The following is a 16,074-nucleotide window of genomic DNA, read 5'->3' as shown; positions in this document are numbered from 1 at the left end:
CGATAAAATTACTCTAATGTTTATCTATAGCCCGAAACACATGCGACTACGGTCACGAATACTTCCGTTGAGGTCAATCCAAATTTCGAATAAATGTGTCCATGATCCAAATTCACATTAACTTGGGCACGGGATAGCCGATGAAACCCTCATCAACACGAATTCGGTGGATAGACATTCATCACCCACTTCCCCTACGTAACAAGGTTTGTACCCCGGGATGGCCGAGTACACTCCCTCGCGAAATAGGTTTTCATGGTTTCTACTATTTGGTAAGGCTATGTCTCAATTAATTGTTTTAGCGAGAGGTCATGTCAATTTATTATCTATCACGTTTTAAGTGAACTAAAGCGGTGAACTACGATAATTGCATTTGACACGGTCGATGAACTCGATTAGATGATGATGCATGTTTTAGTTATGGCGATTTAGTGATGCATGTGACATATAAATAAAATGCAAAACATAAAATAAATCCTAGTATGGCCTTCCTAAAAATAGAAAACTATTTAACTATTACATATTCGGAAACCAACTCCATTGGTCCCTTGAACTTCGGTTGTGGCACGCATCTCGAGGTAACACCGTTTTTATGTATCGCCATCTTGAAGAAATCCGTCTTTGGAAACTCCGGAATAAATAAAATTACATAATAAATTACATAATTTCCTATTATACATTTGTAACTATAATAAAATAAATCCATTAAATTACAAGACGGTGATACGAGATCACAATAAAAATTACAATCGAATCGATATTCCCATACATTTCGGGTAATACCAATTAAAATCTAAGGCCATACTAAGTAAAAATTACATAATTCAAAATTACATAAATTAAATTATGACAATCATAAAGAAAATACAGCATTATAATATGTATGAACATGCCCAATTTTATGCTAAATCGCCTTTAAATAGCCAATATCGTATATTACTTGGTTTTTACGGATTTGCGTGATTCAACATTTTATAATCACAAAAATTACATAAATTCATATTCATGCATAAGTTAATTACCCTAACCTCTTAGGACTCAAAATTTAGTCTTCACTAATTATTTGACCATAATTAACTCATATTTCTAAAAATTGTTCATTAATGGACCAAAAAATACAAAAATAAGCTATAAACTTCAAATAAATCACAAAATTTCAAATAAATTTGAAATTTGAAATTTAAACTCATGAACATTCTGGAAAAATACCATGACACTCATAATGTTCAAAAACTTAGGTTAAAAATTTCGAAATTTATCCGGAAAAACAATGTTGCGGTTTATCGGTTTTAACTAAATAATCATAAAAACATGTGAAAAATTATATTCATTAACTTTTCAATTTTAGATCTGAAAAAGATAATAAAATGCAACATATGATGTTTTTCTTTAGTCATAGAGTATGTTTTATTAATATTTCACTAATAAAGTCACTATTCATGCTATTTTTCTTCAAAAATCCATAAATCATGCAAAAAGACTTCAATATAGCCTATTATTTTACACACATCTTGTAAAATTGCATGTGACAACATACTAAATTTCTATGACCAGATTCGAAATTTATCTCATATTAACCTATTTTTCACCTAAAACCGAATTTAATAATGAAAAATCCATTTTTCGAGCATAAGAAGTCCAAAAATTATGAAAATTTACAGGTCATCTCAAAATAATATATGTGATAACATATCCAAAAATCACTGGAAAATTCGAAGTTTAACTAATTTTAGTCCGAAAATGACATTTTATTCACAAAATCATATTTTTAATGTCATTATTATTAGTATGAACAATAAAAATCCATAAATTAACCAAAATATCCTAAAAACATTTTAGGACCAGAAATTTTAACATTCATAATGATTTTCGTGATATTTCATAATAACACAAATTTAACAAGTTTTGTATGTTAATCATATAACTCGAAAAAACTTTTAACCGATTTGCATGCAAACAACCATGGCTCTTGATACCAATTGAAGGAAAAATAGATCTATATACTCAACATACTCATATATGTTTAAGGTTAATTTACTCATAAAATTAATGGTGATCTTATGCATGCAAACTTTATACAAAATAAAGAAGAAATATTCATCCTTACATTGGAATTTCGGTTTCTAGGGCACAAGAGAGATCTCCTTCTCTCTTGTTCTTGTGCTTTCCTTTATGGATGAACAAAGACCCAAGTATAGGATCTCTCCCAAGGATTAATACCCAAAGCACACTCTTAATAAAATTAATATTATGAATACTAGACAATATTAATTTTTGTAAGAAAATTGACCCAAAATAATTTGGTTTTTAACTCCCAAAAATGGTTGGAAGAGAGGGAGAATAGAGGAAATTTTTATCTTTCTAAAACACTTGTTTTTAGATAGATGAATGAATAATTATCACAAGTAAGTATGTTGGTGAATATTGGGCAAAAATAAGAAGAAAAACCACAAGGGTTTTCTTCCCAAAACCGGGTGGGAGAGGAGGAACCAAAGGAGCCAATGCATGCTCATGGTTGCCTTCACAAGAACAATAGGTATTGCATGGCTAGCTAGTAGGTAATCATGGTGCTTACCACTAACAAAAACAACTTAATATTAGCCTAATCCTCCTCATATTTTCGGCACACATAGATAATATGGACTCCATATTATCTTTGTCAAAATGTCAATTTTGTCTTATGTCACATGTCATATGTTGCATAAATTTGTTATGTATTTTTAACATATTAAAAATCAACGTATTAATAAAATACGTCATATACAAAAATTGACTTAGTAATTCATAATTACTTGTACCAAAATATTTTACCAATTATAAATCACAACAATTTGTATTTATAATAATTCATTCAATTTCAATTGTTTCTTTAAACAATAATTTCATCTGAGTAATGAAACAATTCGATTACTCAGACCGTATCTTATTTAATCAGATTATCATGAGATACGTAAATTTTACTTCCAAAATCGTCCGTCAATTTTCAAGTAATTTAATTAACTCGTAATGTTATACGATCAATTAAATGATCAATTAAGAGTGTTGCCCTATAGGTATGACCTAGGGGATCAACTGATCACCACCGTCGCACGACAGTAATGTCAAACTCTAGTCAGCCAATCATTACCGATATGTGTGGACCAGTTGACAGTAAAATATTACTTCCCAATTGTATTCTTTATATTGAGACTTAAACATGTGATCATCATGATCAACAGTCGTGATCGCATTATTGTCGGAGAACATATATTCCAACAATAAACACTTAGATATTAGATATGTCTAATAAGAGATATATGAATCTTTCAACTGGTATCAGAGCAAGATTTGTTGCATGCATAATCGGTATTGTTTTTCCGAGTTAATATGTTAACATATAAAACTTAAAATTTGTGATTTATGAAGATAAATGCCACGAAAATTTTGCATGTTAAACCTTCTGGTCCTAAATTGATTTTAGGTCATTTTGATGATTTATGGTAATTTATTGCTCTTTAATATGATTATTAGTATTTTTATTACATTTTATTGAGTAAAATGACAATTAAAATGCTAAAAATAGTTAGACTATGATTATGACCTTGAAATTTTTACACGACCTCACATGCATATTTTACAAGTTGTATGTAAAATTTCATATAAAATGGTTTTATATAGCATGATTTATGATTTTTACATGTTAAAAGTCGATTAAATAGAGCATCTATTATAGAGGTATTTATGCTAAATAGAGCCTCTATTATAGAGGTATTATAGAGGTATTTATGTTAAAAATGGTTAGACTTTGTTCCAGCCCATGAAAATTTAGTATGTTGTCACATGCAATATTTACACACTATATGTAAATTTTTAGATCAAATGGTTTAATTTTGCATGATTTATGATTTTTAGATGTAAAAATCGAATAAATAGTGACTAATTTTGGCAAAATAGCTAAAATAAATTTTATGGCAAGAAAATTTTTCCCAATGTTGTATATTTAATATGAACATCAGATCTAAAGTTCCGTGTTAATTTTCGTATGATTTTAATGGTTATTAATTTTTATGGGATATAAATTGATAAATAGCAACTTTAATAGTCAAGTATATAAAAATTCGATTTTGGCTTAAAATGTGTCATTTCCAGGTTCTAGAAAATTGTTAGAATAATCAAAATTTTAATTTTGATTTATTGCATCATTTTATGTTTAATTTTGAATTAAATGATTAAAATTATGTTTTATACGATTTATTTGTGAAATAAATTAAAATTAATTTAAGGGATAATTTTATTAAAATTATGGGATGTTGGGAATTTTCCAGAATATACAAAATTATGATGTTGAATTTTTCTAATTTTTATGACCTTTTGGGAATTATTTCCTTATTATTATGAATAATAGTGATTAAAGAGCAATTGTATAATATCAAGTTGAATTATTGTCAAATATTTAGTGAAGACTAAATTTTGAGTCCTAAGAGGTTAGGGTAATTAACTTGGACATAGATGTGATTTGTGTAATATTTTGTGATTTTAATAGGTTAATTGTCACAATAATCCATAAAACCGGACCATATATACGATATTAGCTTAAATAGGGCGATTTGGCACTTCACATGGCATGTTTCATACATATATTAATGTTGCATTTTTAGTATGATTGTCATATTTTAGTTTTATTTTTATTTTATATTGTATAAAGTAGAAAAGCTTTGTAATTTATTTATTACGGAGTTCCTTGAAGACGGTGCCATTCGAGGAAGCGGTCCATCAAAGATGGTGTTGCCGAGAAGTGCGTGCCATATGAAGTTCAAGGGACCAAAGGAGTTGGTTTCCGAATTTGTAAATAGTTTATTTGATTTACTATTTTAGGAAGGCCATACTAGAATTTTATCGTTTTTGCTTTGCATTTGTTTTATATGTTTGCTTGCATAACCAAATCGCCATAACTACACATGCATATCATTCTATCGAGTCATCGACCATGTCAATTATAATTATCGTAGTTCACCGCTTTAGTTCGCTTAAACTGTGATAGATAATAAATTGACAAGACCTCTCACTAAATAATAATTGAGAATTAGCCTTACCAAATAGTAGAAACCATGAATCCCAATTTCATAAGGAAGTAGGCTCGGCTCACCGGGGTGCTAAACTTGTTACGTTGGGTAAGTGGGTAGTAAAATGTTATTACATCGAAATTTGGATTGAGCTCAACGGAAGTATTCGTGACCGTAGTCGCATGTGTTCCGGGCTAAAAATAAATATTAGAGTAATTTTATCGACCGAGAGTTCTAGAAGTAGAATCGATTAAAGAGTTAATCTACCAAGTTATATTGATAAGGGATAAATCGGCTCACCGTGCCCGAATTGATCTGAATTTGGATCTTGGGATCATTTATAATAGTTGGGTAGAGGTCACTATATAAATGCTTAAAACTTGTTAAAATGTTTACAAGTATTATTAAAACAATAGATGTTTATTAATTCCTTCACTATTATTTTGTAGTCATATTTGTTTTCTCAATTGCAATGGCAACTCTAAATTCAAACGCAACCACTAGCTCAAACCCTCTCACCAATGTTTCATGGCTCCGATCCTTCATGGATCATTGTAAATTAGAAAAGAATGGGTCCAATTTCGCCGATTGGGACGCACAACTTCGCTTGGCTGCGGAGGGTGATGATAAGATTCGTTACCTTACCGAGGCCTCTCCCGCCGCACCTACCGCTAGGTCTACTCCCGCCGCTAGGCAAGCCTATGAGACTTACCAAAAGGAATCGACCGCGATAAAAAATGTGTTGATCTTCTCTATGGAAGCCGAACTCCAAAGGAGTGCTATAAAGATTAGCACCGCCTATGAGATCTATACGAAGCTTGTGACCATGTTTTCACAGGCTCCAAGGATCATTCAATATGAAGCAGCATCCGCATTCTTCGATCTCAACATTAAGGAGGTCAAAAAGGTTAGCCTTCATGTGCTCAAGTTGATGGAGCATGTTGAGACCTTAAAAATGCAAAAGGTAGAGATTCCCGAGGACCTCATCATTGATCGAATTCTTCATTCCTTGAACAAGGTTAAGGCATATGTTCAATTCAAGGTGAATTTTAATATGCAAAACTTCAAAGTGTCCCTCGATGAATTGCACAAAATTCTTGTGCAAGCCGAGAGGGACATGGGCTAAATGCTAGCACCACCAAGGATGTGCTCAACATTAATCAAAAGAGCAAAGGGAATTTCAAGAAAGGTGGTCACAAGGGAAAGAAGCAAGCTCCCTACAAGAACAAAGGAAAAGCTTGTGAAGCTAGGTCCTCTAAGCCCAAAAGGGTGTGATGCCTGTCGTTGTGTGCACCAAAAATAATATTTATAATTCCAACTACAACTATAGATAGCGGTAGCAGGGTCGAACCACAGAGAGGCGAATGCAATTATTAGTTGTCTAATTCTAGTCTAAGGTAACAAATGTAAGGGGGATTTGATTTGAGTTGATCTATAACTAAAGGCAATAAATGAAAAGTAAACTAGGCTAGTAGATGAAATCAAATATAAAAAGGGGGCTAAGATGGTCGGTTCACTATAGTTTCGGCGGCAGTATACAGGTACGTCTAAAACAAACACGTGAGACGGGAAAATAAGAAGCCCTCTCGGTCCTTTCTTAACAGGTAGCATCTTTCGATCTCGCTACAGGTCCCTAATATCACTAATGCTAACTTTCGTCCTGAAAAGTGATTTAAAAGCCTAAATTAACTTATCTTTCGATCTCATTAATCTAGTCGTCTTAATTAGGTAGGCTATCTCCCTTCCCTATCTTTTGATCTTTATTGGGTCGGTCAATTCCTAAACATTCAACTAGTCGCATGCATGATGTGACCATAATTGGCGCATATTTAGCCCCAGAATTAGCCTTGTTTCCATGCTTTTTAGTGCTTATTTGGGTCATTTCTTATCTTTAGTTCCTTGTTTTGCATATTCTTTGAGATTTTGATCCCTTGGTACGAAAGGAGTAAGAATCTTGCATTTTCATGGCAAAACGAGACTAAATTGATCGAATTCAATGACCAAGCATCAAGGAGAGACAAGATTAGAAGGCCTTTGTACATATCATAGTAGAAGAGCAATGTTGAGGAAAGATCCTTGAGTCCCCAAGGAAATCCCCAAGGAATTTATGAAGAAAAGGGAAGAAAAGAAGAAGTTACTATGCTGACTGACAATCCGAGCGGATTTTCAGCAATCCGCCCGTCCAGCCCCTGCACAATCCGAGCGTCCCGTGCCAGAATCCGCTCGGATTCCCCCTCAACAATCCGTCCGGATTCCCCAGAATCCGCTCGGATTCCACCGCCCAAATCCGGCCGTCCCGACCTTATTCCGCCCGGATTTCTTCACAGCACGGATTGTCTTCTTCAAGCTACGAAAAGAGAAGCCCTTCTCTCAGAAAATACCGGGTCCTCCTTGCTCAACTTAAAAAGTGTAATTACTAGTTTAGCCCTTAGTTAACCCTAATGCATCCTCCCTAATTTTCACTATAAATACCCCATTAGGCTAATTAGAGGGGCATGTTCTTCTTATCAATAATTAGTGTAGTTAATATCAATCAAATCTCTCTTCAATATTGTAATCAAGTATTAATCAAGTTTTAATCCAAGTTTTAGTTCTTTAATCTCTCTTTTGTTCATCCTTTATTTTGGGTAATTGAAGATTATTTGGGTTATTATTGGGAGATTGACAACCTCTCAATCTAGCATTCAAGTACTTCTATTATTCTTGCTATATTATTGGAATCATTAGTAGGTATAATCTCTTAATCCCTTTTTAATTATTGTTAATTACTTTCATTTATTCATCATGTTTCATATTGTTAGTATGATTGACAACCTTGCTAGCATGATCAACATGATAATGAGTGAGTAGTCTCTTAGCTAGGGTTAATGGGTGATTAGGGGAACCCAACATGGGGAATGATTCATGCTTAAATTAATATGCTTTCATGTTTTATTTGCTTGCTTGTTTTGATCTCAACTCATGCACATGTTATATTTGATGAAATGCTAAGCCTATGAATCCTTGCATTTACTATCATCTCCTATCCTTTCAATGAGACTTGTAAGACATAACCCAACTCGAGTCTCATTAGACCATGCATGTTGTTGAGTAGGGAAGATTAAGTCGACTTGTAGGTGTTGTACAATCTAATCGATTCGGCTCCGGGACCCAAACTTTCCTAGGATTGTAAGATATAACCTAACTCAATCCATCACAACAATAATTGCTTGCTTATAATTTGAGAACATGTTTGTATGATCATATCCCATGATTCCCCTATGATCCCATGACACCCTAGTGCCTTTAATCAATTGTTTACACCCCTTTTTATTCATCTTGCTTGTTTATTTTCATTGTTATTCTAGTTTAGTAACCTTCTACATCAACCCAATTTGTGACACCCCTTAGACACCACTAGTTACAATAGAAATCTCATTTCAACTCCCGTCCCTTGGGATCCGACCTTTACTTGCCTCTTTACTAATTGTAGAGTTGCTTGTTAAGCTATAAATTGTGTTTTGATTCGACCGTGACCAACGACCACATCTTAATTTGTGAACACTTAGCGGGATCGCATCAAACATCTAACCGGAAATTTTATTGCCAAATCCACCTTTATCCAATTAGTCGAAAGGAGCCAATTTGGGGGGATGCCTAGTGAAGACCCTCATTCTCATATGGAAACCTTTTGCGACTATTGTGATGCAATCTCTCAAACCGGTGTGACTCAAAACCAAATTCGATGGGTCTTATTTCCTTTTTCTCTAATCGGCACCGCGAAACAATGGTTGAAGGGCCTTGACAAGGCCACTCTCGGAATAGATTCTTGGAAGAAGTTGGCTCTAGCTTTCTACAAAAAATTCTACCCACCGGAAAAGACTAACATGCTAAGAGCTCAAATTACGGGTTTTAAGCAAAGGGATGAAGAATCTTTGTATGAAGCTTGGGAGCGGTTCAAGGGAATTTGTCGCTCATGTCCTCACCATTGACTTAGCGAATGGTTCTTGGTACAACAATTTTGGAACGGTTTATATGAAGATTCAAGGAACATTCTCAACATGGGATCAAATGGAATGTTCACCGAAGTTGATGACAATCAAACATGGAACAAGATTGAGGAAATGGCAGTTCATAACTCACAATATAGTAGACCTCGCAAGGCTACTATAGGAGGAAAGCATGAAGTTAATGAAGTTAATCAATCAAAGAAGAAGAGAATGGCCTCATTGGCCAAGAGAGGAATTTGGGAGAGTTGTCTCCATCAAATCAAGAAATTTTCAATGATCAACTTAATTAAGTTTGTGGTCTTTGGGACGACGAATTTGAAGGGATTTTTAATCCCTACATTGGTAATGCCATCGATCAAGACCGACAACAAGGGCCAAGGTCTATTGAAGACCTCTACCATGATAATGAACAAGCTTTTGATTACTTTTTCAAGGTGTTGAGCAACATCAACAACACCTTGAGCATGCCCCCTTGACATCTCATCAAGAATGAGAGTTTGGTGGAGTCCTCCCTAAACCACCATTTGTAAATATTTCTAACTCCCTAACTCGCATTTCAATTCTTGTATTGTATTTTTGTCATCTTTGGAGTTTTATTTACTTTGATCAAGATAATTGTCATGTTTGAGAGAAGTGAGGGAGGGACTAATAATTTCAATTGATGTGCAGTGCTCTAGCTTAGTGTGGGGATGGCAATTGCCTAGGCTATCCATGCCTTAGTAGTGCCCCCACAATGAAGAACACAAGATATGAAGAAGAATAGAAGAATGATAAGGGATATGCATTGTACATGGATAGAACTGAATCCGGGTACAAAGGGGCCGAATCCGAGCGGATTCAGGAGAATCCGCCCGTCTACAAGCAATGCGAACGTATTGGGTAGAAGACGCACGTCCCTATGAGCTGAATTTTTGAAAGATTTTTTACTGTAAGAGAATCCGGGCGTCCTGAACAGCAATCCGCCCGTCTCTGAAAATCCGTCCGTCTTGTGAGAAAGACGCCCGTCTTCTAAGCTGAGGAAAATAAGAAAATTTCCTGGACTGAAATCCGTCCGTCTTCTGAACAATCCGCCCGTCCCGTGTCAGCGAATCCGAGCGTCTTCTCTTAAAGACGCCCGTCTTTAGGCGAGTTTTTCCCAACCCAGAAAGTGCAGAATCCGCCCGTCTTGAGCAGAAACCGCACGGATTGCCCCTGCAGTTCGAATTTTTTTTTCGGGCTTTATAAAACCCCTCTCACCTTCATTCATTCATTCATTCATAACACTACTCCAAAACATCAAAACCCTCACCCTCTCCATCACAAAAACAAAATTCCTCAACAACATTCACCAAAATCAAATCAAATCATCCTTTTAACAACAAATCAATCACTCCTTTTTCAATAAAAATCAAAACCAAGCACAAAATCTTCAACCTTTGAGTCGATTTTTGAATTCATAAAGGCAAAGCCTTTCACCTTTAAATCGATTTGGGTACACTACAAATTGAAGATTTTTCATTCTTTTCTTGGTTAATTCATCAATGGCAAGGACTAAGGGAGTAACAAAGGCAACAAAGGCACCAAAGGCTAAGACACTTTCACAAAGGCAAAAGGCTCTTCAAGCAAAGAAAGCATTGGCTATGGTGGTAGCTGTAATAGTCCGTATTTATGAGTCTTTGGGTACTCTATCGAGTAGGCCTTACTCTGTCGAGTAAGGGTGAGTTGCGTTTTAAAATAGTTTCTGACCTGTTGGGTACTCGATCGAGTAACTAGGATACTCGATCGAGTAAGGGGGCACTCGATCGAGTACCTTAGGTACTCGATCGAGTAGCCGGTTTACGGGGAGTTTTTCTCGGGTTTTGTTAATTATGCGATTAAGATATATAACCTTTTTCCGTCATCATTCTAAACACTTTTACAAAACCTAATTTACTGTCAAAGAGAGAAAGCAAGTATGTTCATCATCTTAATCGCATTGTTAGCAAATCCCGGAGTTTGGAAGGTCGGTTTTCATCGTTGGTTATACCGTTGAGATCCTTGCGTCGAGGGTAAGATCTATGTACCCTTTTTATTGTCTTTCCTTTAAGTTAGTTAAACCCTAATCTAGGGATTTGGGGGTTTTTGAGTAGTTTGTGATTTGGTAGCATTTGTATGTTGTATGATAGGAGGAGGTTTTGTAGAAGAAGCCTTTTGATACAGCTGTAGAGACCGTCTGATAGTTGTGCTTTCCAGGTAGGATTTTGATGCGTGTCTTTTATATAAGGTTTCCACCTCATTTTTTACACGCATTTCTGTGCTTTTTATGTAGCATCTGGCTACAAATACCCCCGAATATTCTACTTTGGTCCGTTTATTGTATTTTGCAGGAATTGACCAAAGAGGAGCTAAATCGAGCCTTAATTGTCCCAATCATGGGGAATAAGGAGCCGGAGCTTGGACATTTAACATTCGGAAGATGCGTGAGCTGAGTTCGGGAAGCAATTCAAGTCCTAACATGCCTAAATAGCTCGATCGAGTGGTCTACTGCTCGATCGAATGCTCTACACACTCAAGATTGGTCGATCGACCAGTTTAAGGAGTCGATCGAGGAAGTTCTACAAGCAGTGCTCGATCGAGAGGTTGTTCTAGCTCGATCGAGTGATTTGCGTTCGATCGAGTAATCTTTCCACTCGGTCGAGGGGTTTCGTGTGCTTTTAGCTTATTTCCGCCTAATCTTCTATGGGCTTTTGTAATTAGTCCATAGATTAGGTTTAAGACGATTTTCTAGTATAAGACTGAAGAGAGTAACTACGTTACTGCTCTCGGGAACTTACACATTAATTTTGGTTCTATTCCTTGTCACTGTTTTTTAGATTTTGCCCTTCTTTTACCTTGCTACTCGGATTTGGATCTCGCGATTGGTATCATCATTCTAATTTTATTCTTAATTCTATCCACTGCTTTAATTCTTCCTCTCTTATTCTATTGCTCGATTCAGTCTTATTTAGTTGTTATAATGTTCAATTCCAATTGTCTATTTATTATTATTGTTAATTCCATTGCAATGAGTAACTAATTTCCCTTGCTAAGACTATAGGGGATCCGTAATATGAGGGGAGGGTAATCGATTCATTAGGTCAATGCTAGTACTGTTTTAGTTGGTTAAATGCTACAAATAATTGTAATTGCCTAATTGAGTCGACGCAATTAGACCCTTATTCTTAGTGGACCTTGACCTGGACCGAAAGGTTGGAAGAGGCAGACTAGTAGCGAACAATAGAGTATTGCAGCGAGGGCGAAAGTTAAAATGTTTACACTTTAGGGTGAATTAAGGACCGAAAGGTGACGTTCGCTACCCCTTAGACCGTATTTGCATTGACCCGAGACCTAGATTGCTTGACCGGATGATTACGGTGAACCGTTTGTCTTAGCTATTCCCCTTTATCTGTTAAACTCCTTCCGTTTATTTCTCTTTTCCTCATCCTCTTAGTTTAGAAATCACAATTTATAAACCCCCAATTTGGTTACCTTGACGAACTTAGATTTAGCTGACAATTTCCTACCTCTCTGTGGATTCGACCCGACTTCCCTAGCTATATTAGTTAGAGCCAGTTGGTATTTTTGACAGGTACGCGACAGACGTGTCAAATTTTGGCGCCGTTGCCGGGGAGGTAGCGCAAATTTGTTGCTTTAATTAAGTTTGTCTCTCGTCTCAGGGAATTTATTCCTTGAGACCGATCTCATTTTTTTTGCAAAGTTTGATCAGCTGCAGGTTAACTTTTACCTCGGAAGCTTATTTGCAAGATGCCTACGATTACAGAGCATACAGAGCCGTGTGGTAGATGTGGCGAGGAAGGACATGACCTTTATGAATGTGTAGCAAGTATAGAGCGCGCCCTTGCTTACAAGAAGTACAAGCAAGGGGTTCCTTTTTCTCAGCTATATGAAGAGATAAAGAGCGTTTCTACCCCTTCTACGCCAGTACCACAACCGGTCTCTCCCTCTGCAAGAGAAGAAATTGCCGAGTTGAAATCCATTATGATGAGTATGTCGCAGAAATCTGAAACGGTTATATCGGAATTGAAAGAACAAGTCGCGCAGTTGACACACGCGACGGATCAAGCCAAGTTTCTTCCAATTTGCGATCCAGCCAGTGCGATGAATTTTCAAAATGACCTTATTCATGAAGAAGACAAGGTTTCGACAGCTGATGATGACTCAGATGATGATCTAGACGAGTTTTTGCAGGAAATACTTGCTGCGTGTGCTGTAACCACTCGATCGAGTGATTCTTCTACTCGATCGAGCGGTTCTAATCTTCCAGTAACTCGATCGAGTGAAAATGGTGCTCGATCGAGAGGTGCAGAATTCAAAGACGGTCGATCGAGTGACGCTATTACTCGATCGAGCAACTATGCTGAAGAAATCACTCGATCGAGTGAAGAACAAGGTCGATCGACTGATAAAAGTAGTCGATCGAGCACTTCAAGTGGCGGAAATTCTAATTTACTATCTAATACCGCCACCGTGTCATCTTCCCCTGTTGTGGAGACGTCACGCATTGATAAGGGTAAAGAAAAGGTTGCGGGACCACTCATCGCTACCAGGGTGCCCTTCCCAAGTCGTCTGAAGGACGCAAAGATCGATCAACAGTACGGTAAGTTCGTGGACATCGTGAAGAACCTCCAGGTAACTGTTCCTTTTTCCGAACTCGTTACTCAGGTACCCACTTACGCTAAGTTTATGAAGGATATCGTGACGCGTAAGAGAAATTTGAGTGAATTTGAGACAATTTCATTTATGGAAGAGTCTAGTAATTTACTGTTGAATAAGGCCCCTCCAAAAATGAAAGACCCGGGCAGCTTTTCTATTACTTGTGTCATAGGTAATACGGTTATTGATAAGGCCCTTTGCGATTTAGGTGCCAGCGTTAGTGTCATGCCTCTTCCTCTTCTCATAAGAAATTGAAGATGAGTCATTTCAAGGTGACTAACATTACCCTACGGATGGGTGATAGATCTCATTAGGAGACCCTTAGGTGTCTTGGAGGATGTGCCTGTGAAAATAGGCAAGCTTTACGTCCCAAAGATTTCATTGTTTTGGATATAGCCGAGGACACCCGGACCCAAATTATCTTAGGAAGACCATTCCTTTGTACAGTGGGGCCGTTATTGATGTCGAGACAAGGGCGTCGACTCTTGCGATGGGGATGACGCTATCACATTTAGTTTGCCCATGATTTTAGCCCACCCAATGATAGAGGACACTTGCTATTCGGTCGATATCATTGATGAGTCTATTTATGACTTCGGTCGGGTTCTTTTATGAAGGACCCACCGGGAGCTCTCATGCTTTTTGATGAGTGTGCAGATAGCCCAGAGGACGATGACGCTGCGTTGGATTTGCTTGTTGATGATTTGGATGAGCATGATGGAGAGCAGGTGGAACAAATGATCAGCACTCTTTGCTCCATTGAGGTAAAAGTACCGGAACGTAAGCCTCTCCCTTCTCATCTCAAATATGGTTTCTTAGACGATACAGAGCAATATCCAGTCATTGTCGGTGCCAAGCTTAGTGATGAGCAAACACCTCCTTGTTAGCTGTACTTAAGAAAAACAGGAAGGCAATGGGCTATCCACTGGATGATATCACGGGGATTAGTCCCGACATTTGTATGCACGGGATAGAGTGGAGGAGGATCACAAACCTTGCGGACAAGGTCGGCGCCGGCTGAACCGAAGATGCGGGATGTTGTGATGGCCGAGGTAATGAAGGCTGCTGGATGCGGTATTATTTATTCTGTAGGTAATTCTAGATGGGTAAGCCCGATGGGTAGTCCCGAAAAAGGAGGGACAAATCGTAGTTAAGAATGAGAAGAATGAATTAATACCTCTTTGTGACTGGTCAGTGGCGGATGTGCATAGATTACAGACAGCTGAATGCCGCCACCAAGAAAGATCACTTTCCCCTTCCTTTTATTGATCAAATGGTAGAAAGGTTAGCTTCTCATAAATTTTTCTGCTATTTAGATGGGTATTCAGGGTTCTTTCAGATCCCTATCCACCCAGACGATCAGGCTAAGACTACATTTACCTGTCCTAAGGGCGTTTTTGCGTATCGCAGAATGCCTTTTGGTTTGTGCAATGCCCCTGCCACCTTCCAACGGTGTATGATGGGGATATTTTCAGAGTATATTGAGTCTATCATGGAAGTTTTTATGGATGACTTTAGTGTTTATGGAAGTGATTTTTCTGACTGTCTGTCTAACCTTGAGAAAGTGTTGCGGTATTTGTATTGAGGTTAATCTTGTCTTTGAATCGGGAGAAGTGCCACTTTATGGTCAACGAGGGAGTTGTCTTAGGGCACTTAGTTTCGATAGGGGAATAGAAGTTGACAAGGCAAAGGTGGAAGTGATTCAGCAATTACCACCTCCTATTAATGTTAAGGGGGTGAGGAGCTTCCTTGGTCACGCCGGCTTTTATCGCCGGTTTATCAAGGATTTCTCCAAAATTGCTAAACCACTTACACAATTGCTACTTAAGGATGCCCCTTTTGTGTTTACTGATGCTTGTCTTTCTGCTTTCAACAGGTTAAAGCGGGCCTTAGTCTCCGCGCCGATCATCTGACCTCCCAATTGGGACTTGCCGTTTGAGATCATGTGTGACGCGAGTGACTATGCACTAGGAGCGGTGCTTGGCCAGAGGAAAGACAAAGCCTTGAATGCTATTTACTATGCGAGCCGAACTCTGGATGAGGCTCAAGTGAAGTACACTACCACTGAGAAGGAGCTGTTAGCTGTAGTTTATGCCTTAGAGAAGTTTCGTACTTACTTAGTTGGGTCAGAAGTCACTTTTTTTCTTGACCACGCAGCTTTGAGGCATCTCCTTGCTAAAAGGAGGCTAAACCACGACTATCGAGATGGATACTCCTTCTTCGGGAGTTTGATTTGCGATTAAGGATAAGAAAGGAGCCGAGAACGTTGTAGCGATCACTTGTCGTGGGCGATGCGACAAGAAGGGGAAGATTCTCTACCCATTGATGATTCTTTTCCTGACGATACTTTATTTGCTGTTGTATCGTCTATT

General features: G+C 37.4%; 1 non-coding gene across 1 annotated transcript; it reads right to left on the bottom strand.

Annotated features, from left to right (window-relative positions):
- Positions 1–8,908: 8,908 nt before the first annotated feature.
- LOC141624799 (small nucleolar RNA R71) lies at positions 8,909–9,015 on the bottom strand. The gene has a single exon (XR_012534604.1). It is a non-coding gene; the product is annotated as a small nucleolar RNA R71 (small nucleolar RNA).
- Positions 9,016–16,074: the final 7,059 nt, after the last annotated feature.

The sequence above is a fragment of the Silene latifolia genome, chromosome X, assembly GCF_048544455.1.
Source record: "Silene latifolia isolate original U9 population chromosome X, ASM4854445v1, whole genome shotgun sequence".
NCBI lineage: Eukaryota > Viridiplantae > Streptophyta > Magnoliopsida > Caryophyllales > Caryophyllaceae > Silene > Silene latifolia.
This window is presented reverse-complemented; position numbering and strand designations above follow the sequence as displayed.